We start from the raw sequence: 8428 nt of genomic DNA, 5'->3' as shown, positions 1-8428 counted from the left end.
ATATTTAATATGATTAAATTTTCATAAAAAAAACATTATAATAATATAAATTAATGTAATTACCTAGTCATTTTCAAATAACAGGACGATATTCAAACCATTCAATTTAATTATATGTACTATATTTGACATTTACTTCAAATATTATTTTTTATTTCTATTACAGAATAGATTAATTGTAAAAAAATGTACACCATTTTTTTGGTTATTAGTAATAACTATTATAAATAACTATAATTGCTTACGAGTGTTCATAACTATCAAATTTATTAAAGTTAACACATAATTTGAAAAAAAAATGTTAATAATACAGAACTTATAATACCTATATTAAATATTTAAATAACTAGAAAAAAAAATTAAGTAACAATAATTTATAATATAGTTGTTTCAAAAATAACTGTTTTTAATGATAAACAAAGTGATACAACGCTTATATAATTATTATACATAATAGGTGTATGTATAATTTTCAACGTTGATAATTTTTAATAAAAAAAAAAATACAATTTTTATAAATTTTTGATCCTAAACTATTATTGTCGTGAACAACATAATTTGATACATTAATTAACATAATATTTACATGTGTTATCATATAAGATAAGCTAAAAAATTATTTAAGTTCCCATAGAATATTATATGGTTGTCACAATGTCTATAAAGATACTATATAAGTGTATATTATGTTGTCTAGGTAACACATAATTCAATAATTGGCATCAATTTGTTTGTTACCTATGTTAAAAGCATTAAGTTTGTTGTGAACAGTAGTATTTAAAACTCTTAAACGTTCCAAATGTAAAAATAAAGTTTAGCACATGTTTTATTAATACAAATGAACATATAGAATAATGTTGTACATTCAATTCATAATAGATTTATTTCTATACACTGGTACGTATCTAACATTGTAATTATCATGTTGAAATTTCAATAATTATGTATGGGACACAGGTTGTTTTAAGAGAACGTCATACCCGCACGTGATGTCTTACAAACGTAAAACATGGCAAATTTGCTTTCAACGGAATCAATTTTAAGGTTTTAATTTTAATATCAGAGTCAATTTACCAATTATCAAACTTAAAAGTAATAATATTATAATATAAGGCTTCTTATAGGCTTTTATTGATGTATTATTCCCTTCAAGTTTAATAATAAGTAAATTGACTCTAATATTAAAATTACAGCATAAAATTGATTTCGCTGAACGAAAATTTACTATGTTTTACGTTCGTAAGACACATACAATACACGAGAGTATAACGTCTTCTTAAAAGCTTTAGGCTTTTTTTTTATAAATGTAAAACAATTGTTTCAATAAAAAACATTGTTCGGAAAACCATGATAAATTATGACAACAATGGAATATTTTAAATATAAATCATTTTAAGTTTAATATAAAAATAAAAATAAAAAAAATATGTGAATTTAGAAATAATAGTATTTTATATTTTACAAGAAATATCTATTTAGGTACTATTATTATTAATAATAATAATAATAATTTACTACTATTATTCATGATTTCTCATATTTAATGAATAATAGAAAAATAAAATTTTGAATGCATTTTAATAATATGTATTATTTATTATTTTATTATAGTTAAACTATTTTTATTAATTAATCTATTAATTATCATAAAAAATGTTTACAAAATTATAGCTATTCAAATAGTAGTGTATAAAAATACATAATTTATCTACAATTTTAAAGTTAATAAATAATCATTGATGTATGGCTTTTATGTATATACTGTGACCAATTATTTGTTTGTTGTTTTCATGTTTTTGGCTACTTTCCAGTAAACTCGTGTTGGTCAGCTTTTATCCTTTGGTTGTTGTGTGACTTCCTGTAGTAACTTCTTGTTATCAAATATACGAGCTATGTAGTAACCTTATAAACATGGTTGGCAAACAAAATACAAAAAATGTAACTGTCTGTAAACAATTGTTTATATTTCAACTAACCGAGTTAAAGTTTTTCAAACACAGTTTCTGTTTTAGTTGCATATAAATAACAACTAACAAGTTACAAGTAACAACAGTGTCACAAAAGAGAAAAAAAGATGAATCTAACCTATGCAAAAAATTGTGTTGATTTACTTTCGTTGGTTAGATATTAGGTAAATGATAAAGCAATTATTCAATTTCATGTAACAACTAAACTAGATTCATCTTATTTTTCTCAACTCTTCTTTCCAAAAATCTAAGCTATGCTATACTCGACCACCTGGGTCTGTGAGACTACATCCTTACCTTATCTTTAATCATACCAGCTATTTAAGTATCATTATCGTATAAATATTTTTTAATCTAGCTGCTCTTCAGTTTTTCTCTTCCTCTACATATTTGCATGAGTGATTTAATCGCTAAAGATAAAAAAATGGTTTTTATAAAATTAATATTTTAAATATAAACATTTTTATACGTCTAAATTACAAAATAAAAAATGTATTGTTATACATTAAAAATTATAACTGATACCTAATCAATAAATTTAATGTTAAAATATATATATATATATGTTTTTCAAAATGTACAACATTAATCAGTAGTAAATATTGGTGAGATATTTTAAAAACAAATTTAGCTTAAAATATATAATATTTTATTATCTATTCATCATCGTGGTTTCGTTTATACAAATATTTACATTATTTTTATTCGATAATAATTATTACTATATTACTGTATTACTGTATTTATGACTTTTATAACTTAAACATACATTATGGTAGATATTTCTTAGCATATTTTAAAACTAGGACTTATCAATTTATTTTATCATTTTGTTTCTACAAAATTCTGTAGATTTTGTGAAAACTAGCCTTAGTTATTAAATCTTCTCCATTTTTTTTAGTTATATAAGACTCTGATCGTAGCGATTTATGTGTTGTTTTTTTTAACTGTTATCACCTTAAAGGTCTGTAAAAATGCATCGGTTTTCTACTTTAGGGTGTTTCTGGTAATAAACTATATAAAGTGGTATTTTGGAAGGACAAAAGTAAATAATTCCTAACACTTTTTAAAATAACAAAAAAAAAAAATAGAATTTTTACATAAAATCCATACCTATTGAAAAAAAATAGGTTTTTTTTTGTTGTTATCCAAAAACAATAAACCTTAGGTACTTAAAATGTTTTTCAAAGTTCGGGGGAGATTTTTGATGGAAAAGTGTGGAAAAGTGAACATCCTTGATATATAATAGATAAAAGCAAACATTTTCCAACAGTTTTCAAAAAAATCGAGAAAAACAAAAAAAAAGTGACGGAAAACGGGAATTTTTAAGCAAAACCAGTTTTCTACAAATTCAATTTTCTTATACACTTGTTATACAAAAAATAATCTCTGTAACTACTTGAAATTTTCACCAATTGTTTATATTAGTGTTATCAATATACAGTTTCATTTACAAAACAATTTGGGGTTTTTTTTTTTTTTTTGAGCTATTTATAGACAACTGAAATTTTTGATTTTTCTAAGAATTCTAAGAACCAAAAAAACTTGAAAATTGAATACAAGGTTTTTTTTGAATTGTTTCTATTGTAGTGAAAAAAAAATTAAAAATTGTGTATCACAATTTTTTTTTTAAGCGTTTTTAGTTCAAATTTTTAGAAAGATGTCAAAATCACGAAAATGTGGTTTCTATCTAAGGTTAAAAAATTCAAAGCTAAGTTCTTCATAAATGTTCCTTCAAATAGCTATAAAGAAAGCCAAAGATATCATTATAGGAAAAATTTTATGGGAGTTTAAATTTTAAATTTTTACGAAATCTCGTAACGATTACGATTTATCTTCAAACGAATTTAAATATTTGTTGTTAATCAAAAAGTGTAAGTCGTATACTTTAAAATTTCACCAGTTATTTACATTGACATTTTATTTGCATGATTTAATTTTCAAAATATTTCGCTTATTTTAATGCTATTTATATCATAAATATAAAATATAAAATTTTTTTAGTCGAGTCAAAATACTTGAAAATTTAATACAAAGTTCCTCATAAGTTAGTCTTATAGTAATTCAAAAATTATGAGAATACAGTAATCATAATTTTTTGTTATTAGCATTTGAAGTTCAAATATTATCGTCAAAATCATGAATATTTGCAAATTATTTTGTAGGTATAATTCATAAAAATTGTTGTATAAGTAGCTAAAAGTTGAACATTTAATACAATATTTTCCATAAGTTTGGCTTACAATCATTATAAAAGAACTTACATTTTGGTATATTTAGGCCATTAAAACATAAACCACCTATTTAGTATTTCACCAATCACTGGAAATTATATCCTAGGTTGACAAGTCATATCCGTTCAAAATTGTTTTTCGTATACAATGATAACTATCATTGGATTCAAATTTAATACATCAATTACAGTGACCTATTATACAGCAGAGTGTTACTCACTTGATCTCTCTCTTTTTCTATAAATGTCTTAACAATTTAAATCAATATTCCACATATGTTATTAACTAAAAATTTAATATACTTACCGTATTACAAATAGTCAAATAAAGGACACTGATTTTTACATCAAAAACAGATCATAGAATACACGATATATTCGTATTTAGTTACAAAGCCTCTGACAGACCCTTTCAGCTCAGAATCGTTTTTTGTATACAATGATATATATATATGTATATATATATATTTGTATATACTATATAATTGAATTCAAATTTAACACATCCATTACAGTGAAAAGCTCGACATCTAATGTAGTACTGGCGTACAGCAGAACAGTAACCATCTGTCCGCTTTTTTTATTTTACTTTTAAATTTAAAAGGATTCACTACCTGCTAGTTGTTATAGTAAAACAATAAGGCACTTTATTCATTTAAATTCATTTTCATGACGAATTTAACCATTAGACATAACCTATTTTAACACGTCTTAATACATAAAAAAAATAATATTTTAATTTTCAATTTAAGATGAAAAGAATCACATTTTCATGAATAATTAGAAAAAAAATCATTCAATTTTTTTGATTAATTTAAAATTGCTTATGAGCATATATTTATAAATAACAATCAATATATATGTTTTTATGACAAAACAAAGTCATAAGTAAATAAAACAAATACAAAAAAAAATTGCATTTTAAATAAAGTTTGATTCGTTAATATTTTTTGATGAAATTTAAATTAAGTTATTTATTTTAATAGATATTTGAAATAAAAAGTTAATACATTTAATTTGTGACATAATTAATAGTTTATATACAAAATAATATATTAATTCACACTTCTTATACTCCTATATTTTTAATCGTATGTTATATTATATTATATTATGTAATATTTCTAGAATGTCAGTCAACATTAATATCGGTTTATTATGTATTTTGTATTTTTTATCTAATGAATGGTAAATTGATATTTTTAATTATTAAATACTAAAGCAAATTATTTAAATTTAACGATTTTTTTTTATTATTATTATTATTATTATTATTATTATTATACAATACATATTGAATCAAATTTCAGCGTATTATATGGTATATTACTGATTTTTAAAGCTAGTGAAAAATTGTCAGAGTTTGTAATAAGTAAACTGTTCATGTCAATTTGGTTTCTGTAATGCAATACCACAACAAGCGGTCCAATGAGAACAAGATACAATAACAAATTTTGAAGAACCAGAAAAAAATAGAGCATGATTTTCATACAAACAAAGTTCAATCAAACAAATAACAGATTTTTTTTTATCAAAATGTTTAAATTAAATTCCAAAATAATGATTTAATGAATTAGTTTAAATAAATAAATGTTTATACCTTTCCTTTTTTTTCTATATTTATTAAAGTTACATTTTTTTTTTTTTGTCATCATTTGGATTATAATGACAACCGGTTATTATGACCTATTTCTCTTGATCCCTTGAACGTCATTATAAACGATTTCTATAGTAGTTATACAGTTTATACGAAAATAATAATATAAGAAAAATCTTGCGCTTTTTAACAGACGATTTTTTCATTTTTTAGTAGGTTTAAGAATATATTACAGATTAGATTATGAGCTAATAATTTTAGATATTTTGTGGTTTATGAATTTTAATTTCATGCCAGAAATATTGTTGTTTTTTTTTTTTTTTTGCTGATGGCTTATAATTCATTCTCCAATTATTTATCCAATAATGATGACGAATAGCATAACATTGATATTGACTTCTGGTTAACACTTAATACGAATTAAACGAAACTAAATATAAGATCTGTAGCCTTACACTCTACTATAATAAATAACCATACAAGGTGTGTGGTGCAATGTTTATTTTATAAATATTTCACACAGTTTGTATATTGTGGACGTTCCAGTTCAATCTCTCAATGGTTATGTTATTTTTTTTCACCAAAATTATACGTACTTACCAAAATGCGGACATGAATTAAAATTGTATTGCTTATTACAAAGCTAATAACGTGGTCGAAGATAATTCAAGCGAAAATATTAAAATAACATATACAAGAGTACGAGATTACAATCGAAGCTTGTTTAAAAGATAATATGTTAAAAAAAAATTCACGTATCAAAGTATTCTAGATCGAAAATTAAAGTTATTTTCTTAAAGATATTATTGCTTTATATTATATAGGTATTAGGTATATTACGTTACAGTTTTAAAAAAATATATATATGTATACATAATACACTAGTGATACACATAATTTACATTAACATTGTGAAATTCAAAACTCTTCAAAAGCAATTGCATATATATATATAAAAAAAAATAGTACCTAGATAATATTATATGATATAGATAATGATGATATTGTGATAGAGCAATAAAAAATACACAGCGAATTGCAATTTATTCACGCATTAAAATGCATCGAGTACTATTTGACAGTGAATAAAGTTTATGAATTGGAAAAAAAATTATAATACTCAGATAGTTGGTTGTGTTAGAACGAAATGTACAATAAAAACAACAATAACCGTCAATAATCACACTATATCACCTATTTGTATATAATATTATTATGTAGCTTGGTGAAAGACGTACAAGTTTGCTATCGCGCCACACTAAATATATCGTAATAGTACTATAATAACAGTGTATAATATAGTGTACCATACACTTTGCACGTCATTATAATATACACGTATATATACGTTCCATATATTTTATTTTTAAGAAAATAACGTACTTTATTATAATAATGTACCGTTGTCGTCAGTTTTATTTTATATTGATGCGACGAACCATCATCATTACCACCGCTTCCGCTGCCGTCTGTGGCACGAGCACACACATCGTCGTCGCACTGCAGATATTATATATGTTTTGTACCTCTGCTGTATATTAGAGAACGCATTGTTGTATTATATTTTATACGACGATCGTATAGTAATAATCCGGAAACGGTACCTACCTATATAATATTATATGGTAGGTATATAACAACAACAGCAGTGCGTGTGAGTCGGAGAAAGACGTGATAATAAGTTGCAGTAAAACGTGTGTACCGTAACTACATACGTCATTATTACAGCCCTGATATATAATATTGTACAAAATAGGCTGTATAGGTAAGCGTCTAATCGTAGTAACAGTAGCGCAGCTGAAGTTTTCTTCGCCGAAGAACTCGAAAGAGCGTATATATACCCCCAACACACCCACATACACCCATACACCCACATACACCCATGTGCACGCAAAACTGTCAAGTCTGGGCGATGGCAACGGCACTGTACGATCGTGACCGGAATCCTCGCAATCCGGAGGTGGCTTTCTTTCACGGGGTGAGTATCCGACAATATGCTAGTCACATACAATACATTACACGGCAATGGCGTCAGCGGGCGACTTGATTCTTACTTCTATTTTTTTTTTTCAATTTCTGTTCGATTTATTAATATTATTATTTATATAAGTTTTCATTTCGAAGGAAACCTCCTCGAGTACACTGCTGTACAAGAAAAAAACCGGATATGATTGTATTTTATTATTATTATATATTATTATAAACACAACAACTATAACGTTTACTAACGTGGCTACAATAGAGATTTCCCTCTTCCCTACTACCAAAGGAGAACAATGCCAACGTTCAATTTCACGAAAGCCAAAATAATATGCCTATAATATCGTTTTTTTACTATTTATCCGATGTAGAGTAAATGTTTAGGCACCGTAGGTGAACAATACATCTCAGTAATAATTAAGTTAAATAATATTAAAAGTTACAAACTTACCAAAATAACATTTAAGCCATATATATATGTTGAATTGGTCATGCGGAGACATTACAGTACCTAACTAAGGTTAGGTACTGAAGTATTACTTTTTATTATTTTATAGTCCAAAAAGTTAAAAGTGACTTGTTTCTTCGTAGACTAATAGCTTCATGAAATATTTTAGAGACAACACTATCAATTAGGCTATCATACGTGCG

At 24.8% G+C, this 8428-nt stretch overlaps 1 long non-coding RNA gene across 1 annotated transcript; it reads left to right on the top strand.

Moving 5' to 3' along the window:
* The first annotated feature begins 697 nt into the window (after positions 1–697).
* On the top strand, positions 698–5805 carry LOC126551908 (uncharacterized). The gene is made up of 2 exons (XR_007605790.1): positions 698–897; positions 5543–5805. It is a non-coding gene; the product is annotated as an uncharacterized LOC126551908 (long non-coding RNA).
* The last annotated feature ends 2623 nt before the right edge of the window (positions 5806–8428 follow it).

This window comes from Aphis gossypii, chromosome X, assembly GCF_020184175.1.
Source record: "Aphis gossypii isolate Hap1 chromosome X, ASM2018417v2, whole genome shotgun sequence".
Classification (NCBI taxonomy): domain Eukaryota; kingdom Metazoa; phylum Arthropoda; class Insecta; order Hemiptera; family Aphididae; genus Aphis; species Aphis gossypii.
Note: the sequence above shows the minus strand (reverse complement) of the source record. Positions and strands in the feature narration are given on the sequence as shown.